Source organism: Epinephelus lanceolatus, chromosome 12 (assembly GCF_041903045.1).
Source record: "Epinephelus lanceolatus isolate andai-2023 chromosome 12, ASM4190304v1, whole genome shotgun sequence".
NCBI lineage: Eukaryota > Metazoa > Chordata > Actinopteri > Perciformes > Serranidae > Epinephelus > Epinephelus lanceolatus.
Window position 1 is genome coordinate 42,754,031 of NC_135745.1, and position 19,546 is coordinate 42,773,576.

Genomic DNA, 19,546 nt, shown 5'->3' on the forward strand with positions numbered 1-19,546 from the left:
ATATGCTGATAATATTCAGGTTTTGGGAGCACTCTTTGGACACGTATACAGCTCATTCAGAATATGCATCTCAACTGGGTTTTCTTTACCACAGTTTGTTACACGGTCTGTTGTCTGATTCTGGTCAACACGCCAACAGTTTGCAGTTGGCTGATTGAGGTGCATGCCCCTAAAAAAATCTCCCATTTCTGGTTGGTAGAGGAAAAAAACACCTACTTTAAACCTAATGAAACACTCGATATCAACAACATCTGAGGGGGAATTTCCCTTTGAGATGACAGTGAAAAGGACAAAAAAATCTGTGGCCAAAAAGAAACGTGCTGTTAAATTCGGAAAATGTAAATGTGTCAGAAGTGAGTGAGTAATCTGTGAGTCACCGGTGTCTCCCCTTCAGTTCCCTCTGCTCTCCACACTCCAGCGCTCCGTTCAGCCTGCTCGAGCACCGAGTTTCTTCTGCAGAAACACAGCCAGTGTTCCAGTTACACCGTGGTTTTCAGGGGTGGGAGGGTGCTGTGCACGTGCACCTCCGTACACAAGTGTGTTCACTTACATGCAAATATATACCATCATTACATTTCATTTCATACAGAGAACATTCAGTCTGTGACAATGAAGAAACAAATGTTCTCTACTTTAAAACTCCAGTTGACAGGCAACAGTTTGACCGAGGCTGCGTCCCATGAACCCACAGCACCTGTTTCAAATGTTCCCCCTCTCGTTAAATAGGCGTTATCATCAGTGGTTATTAGCATCATAGCTACAGGTTAGCAGGTTTCTGCAGCACTGACTGTTTGGTTCAGAACACTGTTATCAGCCCATTAATGCCTGTTGGCATTTTGTTTGGTGCCAGTAGTTTAGAAAAAGCTTCATAGTTTGGTTTAAGGCTGGTTTCTAGTTGTATGTAGGCACTACACAGAGCCCACGGCGTAGCCTTTACGAGTGACTACACCACTGTGAGAACTTACTCTTGTGCGGTGGTGTGTCTGCACTACACCTCCAAAACACTGGTTGGCGTTGGTGTGTCTGTGCCGCTGTGTTGAGCTTCTTGAAGTGCGCTAAGTTTTGGTTAATTTTACGAACACACCTGATGAAGCTGTTCTCACTGTTTGTGTGTTTTCTACTGATAATAATGCATCAAAACCAGTATATATCCTATGAAATTGTAAGATTTAAAAGTTAAGTTAATTTATACATTTGAGTTAATTTACCAAAAATATATTTGCAATGTTTACGCTGTAGTTATATATTTGTGCTTTATTATTTACATATTTACAGATTCAGATATTTACACCAGCATCTTTTGAAACAGTTAAAACAGTCTCTTGAATCTGCTTCTGTGGTTTTACCTCATTTCAGTTACATTTGCCCCGGTCGTGTTAGAGACAAGGAAGTGTAATTGTTGTTGTGATTCTGATGCCGGGAGCCTCAGTGAAGTTCTGCTGAAAAGTCATCTGTCTCAGTCCTGCTGTTTCCTCTCATGAAGAGCGTCCAAATACCACCTATCAAACCCTCACGTTACATAATCATGAGCCGGTAATTCATGCATAACCAGCATATTTTGGAAGGCTGCGATCACATGACAGATTCGTTGATGGTAGTAAAGAAGGAAATGGTCCCAAGCGGTGCAGTCAGGAGGCAGGTTGATGTGGTGGATGGCTCACAGTCCACAAGACTTTCCTCCAGAACGTTGGTCAGGACAGCTGTGTTTGAAACTGAGTGAACTCTCGTGTCTTTTAAGATACGTCCTCACCATGTTTCTTTTCCAGAGCCTACGCTGTAGATCAATCAATCAATCAATTTTATTTATAAAGCCCAATATCACAAATCACAATTTGCCTCACAGGGCTTTACAGCATACGACATCCCTCTGTCCTTATGACCCTCACAGCTGATCAGGAAAAACTCCCCAAAAAACCCTTTAATGGGGGAAAAAAACAGTAGAAACCTCAGAAAGAGCAACTGAGGAGGGATCCCTCTTCCAGGACGGACAGACGTGCAATAGATGTCGTACAGAACAGATCAGCATAATAAATTAACAGTAATCCGTATGACACAATGAGACAGAGAGAGAGACAGAGAGAGAGATGCAGGTAATGACAGTAGCTTACAACAACATTAATGAAAGTGATAATATTATAGTTATAGTTCTGGCTACTGTGGTACAATATGTTGAAAGTATGTATTAATATCTGGCAGTATACATGTGTGACAATAGTCATATGTGTATAATAACAGTAGAAGTATGACTAATGACTAATGATGGCAGCAGCAGCAGGAGGCATCTGGCAGGACCACGGCAGCAGCACAACCACACACGTCACGCTGTCCAGGCACCGCTGTGATATGAGTTAATCTGAGAGACAGTGGAGCACAAAGGCTCAATTGAACGCACAAGAATAAATCCTGCTTTACGTGACGGATGTCATAACTCAACACTTACCTTTGGTTTCACATGGGACATAAACCCCGGCCTCCTGGGTGAAAGTCCTGTGTTTATTTGACAGGTTCATCCCAGCTGCTTCCTTTTGCCAACACTCTCATTCTTTACATTAACATCAAGTCAGCTGACTTTCTCCGGTGCTTGCTAACAATAAACAGCCATTTAATGGCTGTGTGTAGCAGGACCCTACTATCCTGTATCTGTGAGGCTGATAACCACTAAGGACGCACAGTTATAGGAGGAATAATATAATTTATACAGAAAAAAGTGGCACCAAAAATAAGTTTGCAGCTCCTTTACTATAAGGTGCAGAACAGAAGACAAATGTTAACGATAAAGAGAAGCTCCCTGAAAGAGCGTCACTGAAGATGTGACTCTAATGGCTCACACGTTATCATTTAAAATGTTCAAACAAGAAATGAAATGTCACTCAGAATGAGCCAGTTTATTATTTATGTATCTATTATATTAGTAGAATAAAAGGCTGTGGGTAAACACAGCTGCTGTGACTATAGCTTTATGTTTTTAGTTGCGATATGAAGCACTTTATTTCCTCTCTGTTTAAAGGTGCTGTACAAATAAACTTGTTTGTTGTTTGTGCTCTCACTGTTCTGCTTCACTGAAGATGGTTTTTCCACTCATGACAGCAGAAAGAAAGAAAATGAAAGCCAGGTACAATTTTTTTTTGTGTGTGAAAGTAACATCAAACAGCGGTTAAAAATACTGCAGCGTTTCCTGAGCTTCAAACACACCACCTCGTGTTTTTCTGAGAACTACAGCCGACGTTTAAGAGAAGCTTCATCTGCTGTGGTTTGTGTCATCCTCAGTTTCAGAATCAGAATCAGAATCAGAAATACTTTATTGATCCCGAGGGTAAATTATTTATGTTACAGGTGCTCCTTGCAAGAGAGGAAAGATACATGAAAATATAAGAAATTTAAACAATAGTATTAACAAATATATAGTTAAATAAACAGGAATTATTAACAAACATAAACGTAAATTATATATGTATATATATATATATATATATATATATATATATATATATATACATACATACATATATATATATTGTAAACAAAATTTACACAAACAGAATATATACAGTCAGGGTGAATGGGGTTATTGCACAAGTTAAATTAAGTTATTGCAGTGTGTGAAAAAGTCTCAGGGCCACTCAGAGGGAGGAGTTGTACAGTTTGATGGCCACAGGCAGGAATGATTTCCTGTGGCGCTCAGTGGTACATCTTGGTGGTATGAGTCTCCCACTGAAAGTACTCTTGTGCCTGACCAGCACATGGTGGAGTGGGTGTGAGACATTGTCCAAGACAGTTCGTAGCTTAGACAGCATCCTCCTCTCTGACACCACCATCAGAGAGTCACACTCCGTTCCCACAACGTCACTGGCCTTGCGGATCAGTTTGTTAAGTCTGTTGGCTTCCGCCACCCTCAGCCTGCTGCCCCAGCACACAACAGCATAGAGGATAGCACTGGCCACCACAGACTCATAGAAAATCCTCAGCATAGTCCGGCAGATGTTGAAGGACCTCAGTCGCCTCAGAAAATAGAGACGGCTCTGGCCCTTCCTGTAGAGAGCGTTAGTGTTCTTAACCCAGTCCAGTTTATTGTCAATGTGTACCCCCAGGTACTTATAGTCCTCTACAATGTCCACACTGACCCCTTGGATGGAAACAGGGGTCACCGGTGTCTTGGTCCTCCTCAGATCCACAGCCAGTTCCTTTGTCTTTGCCACGTTGAGCTGCAGATGGTTCTGCTCACACCATGTGACAAAGTTATCCACAACAGCCCTGTACTCATCCTCATCACCCTTGGTGATACATCCAACTATAGCAGAGTCATCAGAAAACTTCTGAAGATGGCAGGTCTCAGTGCAATAGCTGAAGTCCGTGGTGTAGAGGGTGAAGAGGAAGGGAGAGAGGACAGTCCCCTGCGGGGCCCCGGTATTGCTGACCACTCTGTCTGACACACAGCGTTGCAAGCGCACATACTGTGGTCTGCCAGTCAAGTAGTCTACAATCCAGGACACCAGGGGGGCATCCACCTGCATTGCTGTCAGCTTGTCACCCAGTAGAGCTGGACGGATGGTGTTGAATGCACTAGAGAAGTCAAAAAACATGACCCTCACAGTGCTCGCCGGCTTATCCAAATGGGCGTAGACGCGGTTGAGCAGGTAGATGATGGCGTCCTCAACTCCAAGTCGGGGCTGATAGGCGAACTGGAGGGGGTCCAAAAGTGGCCTGACCATGGGCCGGAGCTGCTCCAAGACGAGTCTCTCCAGGGTCTTCATGATGTGGGAGGTCAATGCCACAGGTCTGTTGTCCTTGGAGCCACTGGGACGTGACGTCTTTGGCACCGGAACGAGGCAGGATGTCTTCCACAGCAAGGGGACCCTCTGGAGACTCAGGCTCATGTTGAAGACATGCTGAAGTACTCCACATAAATGGGGGGCACAGGCTTTGAGCACCCTGGGGCTGACACCATCGGGGCCTGCAGCCTTATTTGAGTGGAGTCTCATCAGCTGTCTTCTCACATGGTCAGCAGTGAAGCACATTGTGGAGGTGACGACACGTGGGGGAGGGGTGTAGTCCTCATGATGGAGAGAGCAGTCAGTCTGACCACGGGGGGAGGAGGTGTGAGGAGGAGGAGGAGGAGGAGGGGGGTCAAGCAGGAGGGTGTTGAGGTGTGAGAGGGAGGAGTGGGGGAGGAGGGCAGAGGGGGAGATGGTTGACCAAGACAGACAGCAGAAGAGTCGGGGGGGGATGGGCAGGTCCAGCAGTGTCAAATCTGTTAAAAAACAGATTCAGTTCATTGGCCCTGTCCATGCTGCCTTCAACTCCTCTGTGGTTGTTGGTCCTGAAGCCAGTGATGGTCCTCATTCCACTCCAGACCTCTCTCACGTTGTTCTGCTGGAGTTTCCTCTCCAGCTTCCTCCTGTACCTCTCCTTAGCCTCCCTGATCTTCATCTTCAGCTCCCCCTGTATTGTTCTCACCTCCTCCCTGTTACCAGCTCTGAAGGCCCTCTTCTTTGCATTGAGGATGGCTTTGATGTCCTTTGTTACCCACGGTTTGTTATTTGGATAACAATGGACGGTCCTGGCTGGGACAGTGGAGTCCACACAGAAGCTGATGTAGTCCGTGATGCATTCTGTGAGCCCGTCGATGTCCTCCCCATGTGGCTCACAGAGTGCCTGCCAGTCTGTCACCCCAAAACAGCCCTGCAGCATCTCATAAGTCTCCTCCGACCATCTCCTCACTGTGCTCATGGTCGCAGGCTGGCTCTTGACTAGTTGTACATAGCAGGGGTTGAGGTGCACCAGGCTGTGGTCTGACCTACCCAGAGGAGGGAGGGGGGAGCAGCTGTATGCATCTTTGGCGTTTGCATACAGCAAGTCCAGTGTCCTCTCCTCTCTGGTAGGACAGCTCACATACTGTGTGAATGTGGGCAATGTTGTTGCCATGGTGACATGGTTAAAGTCACCCGAGATAGCTATGAAGGCACTCGGGTGTTTAGTCTGCAGGCGGGCTATGGCGGAGTGAATGACGTCACATGCCGACGTCGGGTTGGCAGAGGGGGGGATGTAAACAGTTACAATAATGGCATGTGAAAACTCCCTGGGCAAATAATACGGCCTGAGTCCAACAGCGAACAGTTCAATGTCCGGGCAACAGATACGTTCCTTAATGGAAATATGGTCAGGACTGCATCAGCGGTTATTTACTAGAACAACACGCCCCCCTCCTTTGCACTTACCGCTCTCGGTGCAGTCCCGGTCGGCCCGAACAGTCTGAAAGCCGCTGATGGAGACGTTGGTGTCGGGAATGTCCTGGTGAAGCCATGTCTCAGTGAAGCACATAAGACTCCCGGTACTCCTTCTGACTTTTGGCGACCGCTGTCAGCTCGTCCATCTTATTTGCCAGTGACCTCACGTTGCCCATGATGAGAGAGGGGAGACATGGCTTATATCTTCTCTTCTCCATAAGCCTCCATTGTCTCAACCCTGCTTTTTTCCGCCGCTGTTTACTTCCTCCCCTGCATCCTCTGTGTGTTTTCCTCCACAGTTCAGCTGGTATCTCCGATGTTCCGGCCGCCAAGCCGGCCTGCCTCAGCGTGATCAGCTGATCTCTGGAGTAAACAATGCGGCCATGAAGTTGTTGCGCAGTGGTGCCGGGTCCGAATGAAATAAGTAATTCCAGGGTGAGGAAAACGAGTACAACTCTCTCAATCAGCATGTTTTGAGAGGGCGCAGTTTCAAAATTACAATCACAAAAAGCCAGCACAAATACCAAACTTAATAAAGCAAAAAAGTAAGAAAACCAAGAAAACAAGCAGGAGCGACTGCAACAGGCTGCACGCGTGGGCGCATGCGCACTACACAGAAGACTGCTCACGGCTCAGGTGAGACTACAGGCTTTGTGTCAGGGCCAGGGTTTATACAGACACTGTCTTCGCAGCAGAGCAGCAGAGGGGGAAGTTTTCACATCTTTCACTGCAGTTAAATATCAAATATATCAATATATGTATCAAACCTGTTGCAAGAAAGCTTTGAGTCTGGTTTGAAGGTAGTTTACATCTTAAGCAGCATGCTGCACAATTTTGCGCAGTCAATGTTTTCATCATCTTCGAAATATTTCAAGATCGTAAAAATACGATCCATTTCAGCTTCACGCCTGGATCACTGCAGCAAAACAGGGGACAATGGGGACGGCACACAGCAAAGGGCCACGGGTTGTAACTGCAAAGGACTCGGCCTACATGGGGCGGACACTCTACTCACTGAGCCAGAGGCCGCTTCAGCTGCCAGGATTTTAACCAGAACCAAGAGACGTGATGACATCACTCCAGTTTTAGCCTCTTCACACTGACTCCCCGTATAATTTAGAGCAGATTTTAAGATTTTACTGATGACTTGTACGGCTCCTTATGGCCTCTCTTTCAGCTGTATCTCTGACCTCTTAGTACCGACACACCAGGACATAATTTGAGGTCCTGGCAGCAGAGGTCTTCTGTCTGCTCCAGAGTCTGGAAACTAAAGGAGACAGAGTTTCCTGTCAGGGCCCCGAGGCTCTGGAACGATCTGCCTGAGGAGACGGATCATTATGGATACAATTATTATAATTACTGAAAGGAAAGGCATTAAATCTTCACATTTCATCATCAAAATAGTTTTCTGTCTTTCATCTAATCGACAAATCATTTCAGTGGGACTGTGTCAGCCCAGGTCGCCTGAAGAAAATACGTTTCTGCAAACCACGGGTAAAGTGACAGTATATGAGTTGACTTTGTCATCAGGTGGTGGAGGGGATGGCGGATGGTGTGTCACCCAGGACGCCTGATAAGCTGCAGACCAACAACAACAAAACGTGTTGCTACTTAGCAAACCACTCATTTTTTCCAGAGGCTTTTGGGCCCCAAGCTTGAGTGTTTTTTAACAACCTGCAGTTTTTCCAGTGAAGATAGTGACATGAAAAGCTGTTTGAAATGAAAAATACGTATGAAATACTTTCTAACAACAGAAGATGATGATCCATATAGAACAGTGGTTCTCAGCTGGTGGATCATGATCCAAATGTGGGTCAGGGGCCGATTCTGAATGGACCGCAGGTGAGTAGTAAGTACAGTGAATTTCAGGCGCAGAGTTTTTATTTTGAAGTGCTGTTTCCCAGTGCAGAGTGAGTGACTCACTGACGACATGGCCAAACACAAATGTGACGCTGTATATATCAAACTGTGTGGACCTTGAACTAATGACTACGGAGAAATCTGGACCCTGTGCCTGGACCAGTTAGGAACCACTGGTATAGAGGGCCTACCTGTTCATGACCTGCTCCACACGTTTTCCTTTTGTCTGTTTGCTCTCTGTTAAATATTACTGTTCTTCTCTGGACTGCAGCTGCAACATTCAGGAAAGTTTTTCACATGCTGCCGCTGCAGAGTGCAGGCACAGCAGCATTACAGCTGCCATAAATTGATTTGATACGCAGCAGTATATGAACAGAGCATTTTAAATGTCCATATTTTGATCAGTTGTGTTCATTTAATTACGGAAAACCAAAGTTAGGTGACATTTACTGCCTCAAGTGAAGGAGTTCAAGTATCTCAGGGTCGTGTTCATGAGTGAGGGTAAAATGGAGCGTGAGATAGATAACCAGTTTCACGCTGTGTCAGCAATGATGCAGACGTTGCATCAGACCATTGTGGTGAAGAGAGAGCTGAGCCAGAAGCCAAAGCTTTTAATTAACTGGTCCATCTCCGTCCCAACCCTCACCTATAGTCATGAGCTCTGGGTAGTGACTGAAAGAATGAGACTGTGGATACAAGCGCCCGAGGAGTTTACTCCGGTGGGTGTTTGGGCTCAGCCTTAAGGCCCTGACACACCAAGTCGACAGGCGTCTGTCGCCCTAGTTTTTGCGGTGTGTCCCACACCGTCGGCACTTTGGCGTCGGCGGCTTTTTGGCAGATTGAGCATGTTGAATCGGCGCCGGAGCTTGTCGGTGAGAGAGATCACTCTGATTGGCTGTTCAGGTTTTATTTCCTCGCCCCTGTAGCGAGTGAATCTGCCTGTAGTGAAACCGGGGCTAACCGGTGCTTCCTCCTCAGGCTCCACTTCACTCAGCTGCCCCACAGACCCGCTGTTAGCCTCCGCTAGTCTCTGAGCTAGCCCCGGCTCTCCGTTTGGATCCAACCGGAGCACCGAGCCCTGGTTTGTTATTCAGGTTAAAGTGGGAAGAAGCAGCGGGTTTATCGGGCAGCTGAGTGAAGTGGAGCCTGCGGAGGAAACACCGGGACCGTCTGGATGTAATAGTCCGTGGAGGTGCTGCGGTGCTCGGCTGCACAGATAGGAAACCCCTCGGCTGACAGGATGTACCACTCTCTCACTCCGCTCTCTCTCACGCAGGCGCAGAACGTACGTGCTACTTGGCCGTCGGCTGTAGTCCGTGTAGTGTGTTCAAATGCAACTGACACAGGGCGACGTGAGGCGACGTAGACGACGCAACAGTTGGCTTCCGTCGCCGCTAGTTCTTTGATGTCGGTTTGGTGTGTCAGCACCTTTAGAGATAGGGGGAGGAGTCAGACATCTGGAGGGAGCTCAGAGTAGAGCTGCTGCTCCTTCATGTCAAAAGGAGCCAATTGAGGGGATCAGGCATCTGATCAGGATCCTCACGTTCGAGGTTTTCTGGGTACATCCAGCTGGTAGGAGGCCCCGGGGCAGACCCAGAACACACTGGAGGGATTAGATATCTCATCTGGTCTGGGAACGCCTCGGGGTCCTCCAGGAGGAGCTGGAAAGTGTTGTTGAGGAGAGGGACGTCTGGGGTGCTTTGCTCAGCCTGCTGCTCCCGCAACCCGCATAAGCAGATGAAAATGGATGGATGGAAAACCAAAATTATGATTGTGATAAGAGATTTAATTAATTGTGCAGCCCGAGATGAATCCACTGCTGAAAATAGTCCCCAACAAAGTCTCCATTTCCTCAGATGTTTGAGGAAACTACTGATGAAACTGTAGATCCTTGTTTCAAACATCTTTAGTGGAATATGGGCCTGGAGCTGAGAGACACAGACAGGAAGTCAGACAGTGTTCTATCATGTGTGAGTCTGAACATGAGTGACTTTGTTGGAACATACAGAAAAACACCTGAGTTTGATCCTGAGTTTGTGCGACCATCCACCCTGACCTCCTCCACATGACCTCTGATGTTGATGATAAGTACAGTCTGCTGGAGACGGGGAGATGACAAGAAAACAGTCATCTGAGTTTCAGTGTAATCTAATCAGACAGCTGCTGTCTGGTTAACCAACAACAACTAAAAGTAAAACTCACACACCTGAGAGCTCAAACTGCCCGCTGATAAGGCTTCAGATATGCTCCCTGTTTACCCACAATGCCGGGCGGCGTTATCAGTCAAACAGAGGAGCGGTTTCCTGTTTCCTGCTGGCATCTATCGCTCTGACCAGGAGGAAGGAAACGCCTTATTTGGGCAGCAGGTGTGTGTGTGAATGTGTAACCTCACACTCTGAGGTTCACAGTTCATTTTACAGTTACTGAAAATGCACTGAAAGGCCAAAAGTATGTGGACACCCATGTCTGTGGGTCTGCCAGCTCAGTACAGAATTGGTCTCCCAGTTTGGTGTGGACCAATTTGACTGGTCTGCACAGAGTCCTGAACTCAACCACATCCAACGCCTGAGGGATGAACTGAGAGGCAGACCTGATGTGTTGGACCTCACTGATGCTCTGCTGTCTGAACGCAGTGCATTCAACACCAGACTCAGAAACACAACTTTAACCCAAATGAGACCATATAACCAAGTGCTGTACCTCAGTGTGATTCAGAGATACTTTTTTACTTAATATATATTTATCTCATGCTTTTTGAGGCTTTGGTACTTTTACTCTTTTAATGCAGGATTATTTCTACATTATATTATTACTGTTTTACTTGTGCATAATATCTGTAGACTCCTTCCACCACCACCTGCAAGCAAAGAAAAGGAGCAGATGAAGATGAAGATCTGAGGTTATGTATGATGACTTGAACGTATTAGCGCTGACAGTTGTGTGCTAGTTTATAAAAAGAAGCAAACGACAGGAAGTCGAGAGTCAGTAAGAGTTGATCCACCTGTTTTATTATCTGTGTCTGATAATAAAAACCACACAGGTTTATTTTTAACTGCCTCAGGTCAAGGAGAGCATGTCTGATGTGATAATAACATAGTCCCACCTGGTTGGAGTCATTAAAGTTTGACTTTATCTCCACAGCAGTGGAAAGTTACTGGCTGTGTTTGTCCCTGCAGGCCACCGTACACCCATCACAGAAAGTAAAAGGGGAGTTTTATGATGTAGCTTTAATTTGAAAAACACTTAATGAATCTGTTTCACTTTACAAATCACCTCAGAATTGCATCTTTGCTTTACGCAGATGATGTGGTTCTGTTGGCTCCATCTCACCGTGACCTCCAGCATGACCTGGAGCGTTTTGCAGCTCAGTGTGAAGCGTCGGGATGAGAGTCAGCACCTCCAAGTCTGAGGTCATGGTCCTCTGTCGGAAACCGGTGGATTGCCCTCTCCGGGTTGGGGGAGAGTTACTGCCTCAAGCGAGGGAGTTCAAGTATCTCAGGGTCTTGTTCACGAGTGAGGGTAGAATGGAGTGTGAGATGGATAGGCGGGTCGGTGCGGCTTCTGCAGTGATGCGGGCGCTGCACTAGTCCATCGTGGTAAAGAGGGAGCTGGGCTGGAAAGCAAAGCTTTCGATTTCCTGGTCCATCTACGTCCCAACCCTCACCTATGGTCATGAGCTCTGGGTAGTGACTGAAAGAATGAGATCGCGGATACAAGCAGTGGAAATGAGTTTCCTCCGTGGGGTGTCTGGGCTCAGCCTTAGAGATAGGAGGAGGAGCTTGGAGTAGAGCCGCTGCTCCTTCACATCAAAAGGGCTCAATTTAGGTGGTTCAGGCATCTGATCAGGATCCTCCTGGGCGCCTCCCGCTGGAGGTGTTCCGGGCACGTCCCACTGGTAGGAGGCCCCGGGGCAGACCCAGAACACACTGGAGGGATTACATATCTCATCTGGCCTGGGAACACCTCGGGGTCCTCCAGGAGGAGCTGGAGAGTGTTGCTGGGGAGAGGGACGTCTGGGGTGCTTTGCTCAGCCTGCTGCCCCCGGATAAGTGGATGAAAATGGATGGATGGACTTTACAAATCAGCAGTGGTGGGTAGAGCACTGAAAATGTGTACTCAGTTAAAAGTCCAGTTACTTCCATAAAAAATTACACAAGTCAAAGTGAAAATGACCTTTTGAAAAATCTACTCAAGTGACAGTAAAAAAAAGTAGCCTACCTTGTTCATAAATTACTCAAAGTACTAGTTACTTTGCGGTGCAAAATAATTTAAAAAAAAACAGCACTTGTTTTGATGAGTAGGTCGATTAATCAAACAAATTAGAACAGTAACCTGCTAAAAGCTGTGTAACATGTAAAAATATGTACAGTACAGGCCAAAAGTTTGGACACACCTTCTCATTCAATGCGTTTTCTTTATTTTCATGACTATTTACATTGTAGATTCTCACTGAAGGCATCAAAACTATGAATGAACACATGTGGAGTTATGTACTTAACAAAAAAAGGTGAAATAACTGAAAACATGTTTTATATTCTAGTTTCTTCAAAATAGCCACCCTTTGCTCTGATTACTGCTTTGCACACTCTTGGCATTCTCTCCATGAGCTTCAAGAGGTAGTCACCTGAAATGGTTTTCCAACAGTCTTGAAGGAGTTCCCAGAGGTGTTTAGCACTTGTTGGCCCCTTTGCCTTCACTCTGCGGTCCAGCTCACCCCAAACCATCTGGATTGGGTTCAGGTCCGGTGACTGTGGAGGCCAGGTCATCTGCCGCAGCACTCCATCACTCTCCTTCTTGGTCAAATAGCCCTTACACAGCCTGGAGGTGTGTTTGGGGTCATTGTCCTGTTGAAAAATAAATGATCGTCCAACTAAACGCAAACCGGATGGGATGGCATGTCGCTGCAGGATGCTGTGGTAGCCATGCTGGTTCAGTGTGCCTTCAATTTTGAATAAATCCCCAACAGTGTCACCAGCAAAACACCCCCACACCATCACACCTCCTCCTCCATGCTTCACAGTGGGAACCAGGCATGTGGAATCCATCCGTTCACCTTTTCTGCGTCTCACAAAGACACGGCGGTTGGAACCAAAGATCTCAAATTTGGACTCATCAGACCAAAGCACAGATTTCCACTGGTCTAATGTCCATTCCTTGTGTTTCTTGGCCCAAACAAATCTCTTCTGCTTGTTGCCTCTCCTTAGCAGTGGTTTCCTAGCAGCTATTTGACCATGAAGGCCTGATTGGCGCAGTCTCCTCTTAACAGTTGTTCTAGAGATGGGTCTGCTGCTAGAACTCTGTGTGGCATTCATCTGGTCTCTGATCTGAGCTGCTGTTAACTTGCCATTTCTGAGGCTGGTGACTCGGATGAACTTATCCTCAGAAGCAGAGGTGACTCTTGGTCTTCCTTTCCTGGGTCGGTCCTCATGTGTGCCAGTTTGGTTGTAGCGCTTGATGGTTTTTGCGACTCCACTTGGGGACACATTTAAAGTTTTTGCAATTTTCCGGACTGACTGACCTTCATTTCTTAAAGTAATGATGGCCACTGGTTTTTCTTTAGTTAGCTGATTGGTTCTTGCCATAATATGAATTTTAACAGTTGTCCAATAGGGCTGTCGGCTGTGTATTAACCTGACTTCTGCACAACACAACTGATGGTCCCAACCCCATTGATAAAGCAAGAAATACCACTAATTAACCCTGATAAGGCACACCTGTGAAGTGGAAACCATTTCAGGTGACTACCTCTTGAAGCTCATGGAGAGAATGCCAAGAGTGTGCAAAGCAGTAATCAGAGCAAAGGGTGGCTATTTTGAAGAAACTAGAATATAAAACATGTTTTCAGTTATTTCACCTTTTTTTGTTAAGTACATAACTCCACATGTGTTCATTCATAGTTTTGATGCCTTCAGTGAGAATCTACAATGTAAATAGTCATGAAAATAAAGAAAACGCATTGAATGAGAAGGTGTGTCCAAACTTTTGGCCTGTACTGTATGTATGTTTAAATTCACACCCCGTGGTCACGTTGGTCACCGACGTGGAGGACTCCAGCCGTGAAACTTTGCAGCCCGAGGATGAGGTGGCAGCCTTCATGGAGTTCAAGACACCCAAGGAGGATCCTTTGGAGGTTTGATGGTGGTGGAAGGAGCATGCTAACATGCACCTGTTCATGTGTGCTCACCTACGATCCAGATGTTCAGGAGGTTTTTACCCACAAACATCTGTTCCTCTCCAGGACAAACAGCCTCTGTGATCAAACTGGTAAAAACACTGAATAAGGCAGAATCATGCTTAAAAACAAATCAGTGTTTTTCTGACGGAGCTGCTAACGACAGTGACTGACACAAAACACAAATTTCCCCCTCTAGAGTCAGTGTTTGGTTTGTCCATTCTGGGCTACTGTAGAAACATGGCGGTGCAACATGGTGATCTCTGTAGACGAGGACCTGCTCCTTATGTAGATAAACGTTTCATTCTGAGGTAACGAAAACACAACTATTCTTATTTTCAGCTGATTAAACACTAAAGAAAACAGACTTTTTATATCTTATTCCACCTCTCCCACTATTTCCCATAAATCCTCCACACTGGAGCTTTGATTAAAGGATCTGAGGACTTCTTCCAACACTGAGTCGTATTTATCTGTAGCTGTGCTGTTGTTTCATCAGCAGGATGTTGGCGAGCCCTCCAGCTTCCTCTCTCTTTGATCTTACATGAGACACACCTGAAACTCAGGTTTACCAGGGAGCCTTATCACCTGGAGCAGAACACACACACACACACACACACACAGTTTACAACAGCTTGAACATTTTATCTTCACACACTCATTATAATGATAAGATTGTCTTCAGACGTCCTGTTAAGATAAAAAACATGATAATGAGTCTGAAGTCTCTGCTGGCGCCCTCTACAGGCTGCAGGGTTCATTACAGGTACAAAGAATAAGAATTAAGTTTTTCATGTTCACTGGAAATATTTATTTTATGAGCAGTATTTAAACATGTAGGAAACATTTAAGTCACACTATTACGTAGTTGTAAGCAATGTACGGTGTGTATTTACTCAGACTATATTCCAGAAGTCACAGTTTGACTCACGTGGTCCTCAAAGGTGCTGCTTGACAGGTGAAGAAGAAGAACACAACACATTTTTACACAGACTTCCAGGACCCAACAAGCCCCGCCCACTCCCACCAGGACATGTCAATCACCTGTCAGGAACTGCTGCAGGCCCAACAGGTGAGTGTGTGTGTGTTGAGTGATGGAGACAGGTGATGAGTTCAATGTAAAGTGCTCTGAACACAAACAGAAAAAAACATTTGTTGGTTTCTTGTTTTATTTTATTTTTTACACAACAAAACTGAACTCAGATCAATGTTTTATGTGTTTGTTTTCGTTCTCTTCTTTTAGAAGTTCCATAAAAATCTCTCCAGCGTCTTTTGTGGCGTGGCCCTCGGATCAGGACCCCACAAGATGTGCAGGATAAACCTGAGGGGTCAGAGGAGCACAGCGAAACTTTGTTAATTACTGGCTCACTTCTTAAGGACTGTAAAAAATAACAAAGAAGGAAAAACTAGTAGAAAGACTTTGTTTTAAAAATATTCATCAACAAACCTCATGTTCAGGCTCAAACCAACATGTTTGTCCGCTGCTGGAAACCATCAGATATTCAGTGGTTTTGAATAATACGTGAACACATTCTAAAATTTAAGAAATGCCTCGTGACGCCCCGAAAAGCTCTGGATACCCCACAGGACGACCTTCACTGTGGAGTCTCATCATGAAGATGAATACATAATATTTCCAGAAGTCTGAAAGGTTGTGAGTCGCTGCTCTACAGTTTGTGTCCCTGATGATGATGATGATGATGATGATGAAGATGATGAAGATGTTTGGTGAGTGTGCTCAGCAGGAGGACGTTCCTGTGACCTGAGTCACCTGCAGAAAGAGGAGAAATGAAAAGTGTTTGGCTGTTTCTTTGGTTCGGTCATGTTTAGATGCACTTACTGTCCACGATGAGTCGACGGAGAAGAAAAGGAACAAAAGTAGGGCGGAAAAACTTTGTAGGAAATCAGGGCTGATTCACAAATTTCCAGAGTCGACTCCACTTTTGTGTTTTCATCTGTCAAGTTCCTGCTTCGTCTTATCTTAAACACTCAGCATTATCACTGATGGGTTGTATTCAGTGCACTGTAGCTACAGCTAGGACACATACTGTACAGCAGCTTCCACACACTCATCTCTTACTGTAAGCCGGGCCAAATCGGTCAGATCAGATGTTGTTGAAGCTGGTTTTGGAGTTCGCACAAGTCTCTGGTTGTAAAGATCAACATCCTGTCCTGCTGTTTTATGTGTTGCTGTGTGTGCAGTGATGTTCTGTGGCGGAGGGTTTCAGTTTCTAGTCATACAGAGCAGTAAGTCAGAGCTGCGTCCTCAGATCCTCTGCTGTGTGACTGTGACTGATGAGGAAATAAGGTTATCAAATAACACACACACACACACACACACACACACACACACATGGTCTTCAGATTCTTTGGGAGTTAGTAATTTGACGGAAAACCATCTGACAGGAAGTAGCGCATTCCACGTGTGTGTGTGTGTGTGTGTGTGTGTGTGTGTGTGTGTGTGTGTGTGTGTGTGTGGTTTCAGTCCTTGTAAGTGAGGACATTTTGTTTAGTCCTCACTTTTTAAAACAGCTGCTTGAGGATTCAGACAAAGGCCACAAATACATTTTGTTTTAAAATGTTACGTTGATGCCATAGCCTGTGTAAAATAATGGACGTAGCTACAGTGATGTATACCGTTGTTCTGAAGCCTTGAGTTCAGCATCTCAGTTGTCACCATCTTGGTTTTCTTGGCGCCAGAAGCGGCCATATTTGATTGACAGGGCGGAGCTGTGGAGGAGCGAGCGGTGGATCTGACTGTGGTGACACTTTGCAGACAGCCTGTCAATCAAGCAGCCCTGCCCTTAATTATTTGTCCAGACCAATCCAGCTTTATTTTTTAAAGGGATAGTGCACCCAAAAATGAAAATTCCGCCATTATCTACTCACCCATATGCCGAGGGAGGCACCACCTAATGGAGGCTGACAGCGCCCCAGATTCAAACGTCCAAAAACACATAATTGAAACCACAAAATATCTCCATACTGCTCGTCCGTGTCTGTCGGGGCTTCAGGACACTTGGATCACTACGGACGAGCAGTATGGAGATATTTTGTGGTTTCAATTATGTGTTTTTGGACGTCTGAATCTGGGGCGCCGTCAGCCTCCATTAGGTGAATTTTCATTTTTGGGTGCACTATCCCTTTTAGCACCTTAAAAACAACCACAGCTGAAGCAAAGTGTTGTACATCAAGAATAAATAAAATAAAATAAAATAAAATAACATAAGCTATGATAAATATATATATATATATATATATATATATATATACATATAAACGCTATATGAGCATGTCATAACGTCAGGAAGGGTGCCTCTGTGCGTCGCTTTCTGATGCAGAGAACAAAACAGCAGTCTTTGTCGAGTTGGGAATGGGAACCGGCTGGCCTCGGAGGTTGCCAATTGGTTTACGTGCAGCTTCCACACAACTTCAGCATTTTGGAACCCTGAAAATGGAAACTTTTGAAAACGCTGCTGGCCTTGTTTCAGTTTAAAAACTTGTTGCATTTCAGTCCCAATGGGTGGGAACAGACTCTTTTGAAAACCATGACACAGATACCAGAGTTTGCTTCCTGATTGGGTCTTATCAGTCACAACATGTTTAGCCAAAACATTATAGCTAGCCCCACATGCCTTTTGTGATTTCATCCTCATGTAGGTACTTCTTTCCCATCACCACTGCTGCCTGCAGCTATAGATAATGCTCCTGGTACCACTCTGATATGTCAACCCATCCTCACTGTGACCTCGTCACATGTCCACGTTTGGTCATGAACTTTCCACGTCCACATATGACGTCCAAGGTACCCTGGGTGTGTTGGTTGTTGATGTCCTGGGATGCCATGTCAACTTCAGCCTGTTACATGTTTTAAAATAAAAATGTATTGAGCCATCGCCTTCCAGTCCAGTGTGGATGTGGCCAAAGTTTTAGGTTTACAGACTCCCTCTAGTGAAAATTAAAGTTTTAACCTCTGTGGATGATTCAGCTCCCGGTTAAAAACCTCCTGAACGCTGAAGGAATTCTAACGATGCTGTTTATGTGTGTGGTGATTTGAATTCTCGAATAGGGCATCTGGAGGACTGTATTAATGAGATAGATATAGATATTCCACCCAGAGTTATTTTAAATAACGTAATAAATAAACAGGGGGAAATGTTGGTGGAATTTTTGAGGGACTCCAAATGTTGTGTATTAAATGGACGGATACCTGGTAAAAACAATTATACCTCAATATCAGTAAAAGGGAGAGCTGTGGTTGATTATTTGATAACTCCACATCATTGTTTAAACACCTGCATTGAGCTAAATATCTATAGTCCAAATGAGCTAATCGAAAGGGGGAGCACTAGGTGTCTTTACCTGCTAGGTGATAGGTGTAGAGCACCTGATCACTCTTTGTTGACATTTGATGCAGGTGGGAGGTTTGTTACTGATGCAGGTTTAGCCAGTGACCAAAATAGACAATATCCTCCAAAGAGTATTAGAAATGCCTCCCCTCATCTCTTCTCCTCCAGTAGGTGTAAAACAGTTTTTACCCAGTTTATAGGCAAACTGTCTCAAGTACATTACCAAAAAGAAATTGATGAATGGTATGATGAATTTTGTGAGTATGTGTGTAATGTGCCTGAAGTTTGTAGTAGGTCAATTCCTGGGAGGAATGGTGGATGTGTAAGGAAACCCAAACCTTATTGGAATGAACAATTGAAAATACTGTGGAAGGAGATGAAGGTGGCGGAAAAAAGTTTTCTAAGATGTGATAGTTTGAATATGAGGGAAAAACAGCAGTTAAAAAATGAATTTAAAATTAGACAACAAACTTTTGGTAAAAAATTGCGGGCCTGCAAAAGAAATTATGAGAGGGGTCAAGCATTAAAAATAGAGCATATGCAAACAAGTAACCCTCAGGTGTTTTGGAGCTTAATAAATAATCTGGGTCCCCAAAAATTTCAAAAAATTCCAATGGAAGTTCTGTTGGAAGATGGATCCTCAGTTTTTGTTATTGACTTTGTTTTGAAAAAATGGGAAGCTGATTTTGGTTCCTTATTTTCGGGAGGTGATTGCCCAGTAGAATGGGATAATTGTTTTCTTGCAGGGAAAATTATTCAGAAAAATATGATGGAAACTCATATGCAACAGGAGTCCTATATTAAAAATCAATATTTAAATGCGAGCATTACAGAAGAGGAAGTCAAGAGTGTGATTAGTAGACTGAAAGTGAGGAAAGCCACGGATGTTGGTAACTTATTGAATGAAATTTTGAAATTACCTTGTTTATTTTACATTTTAT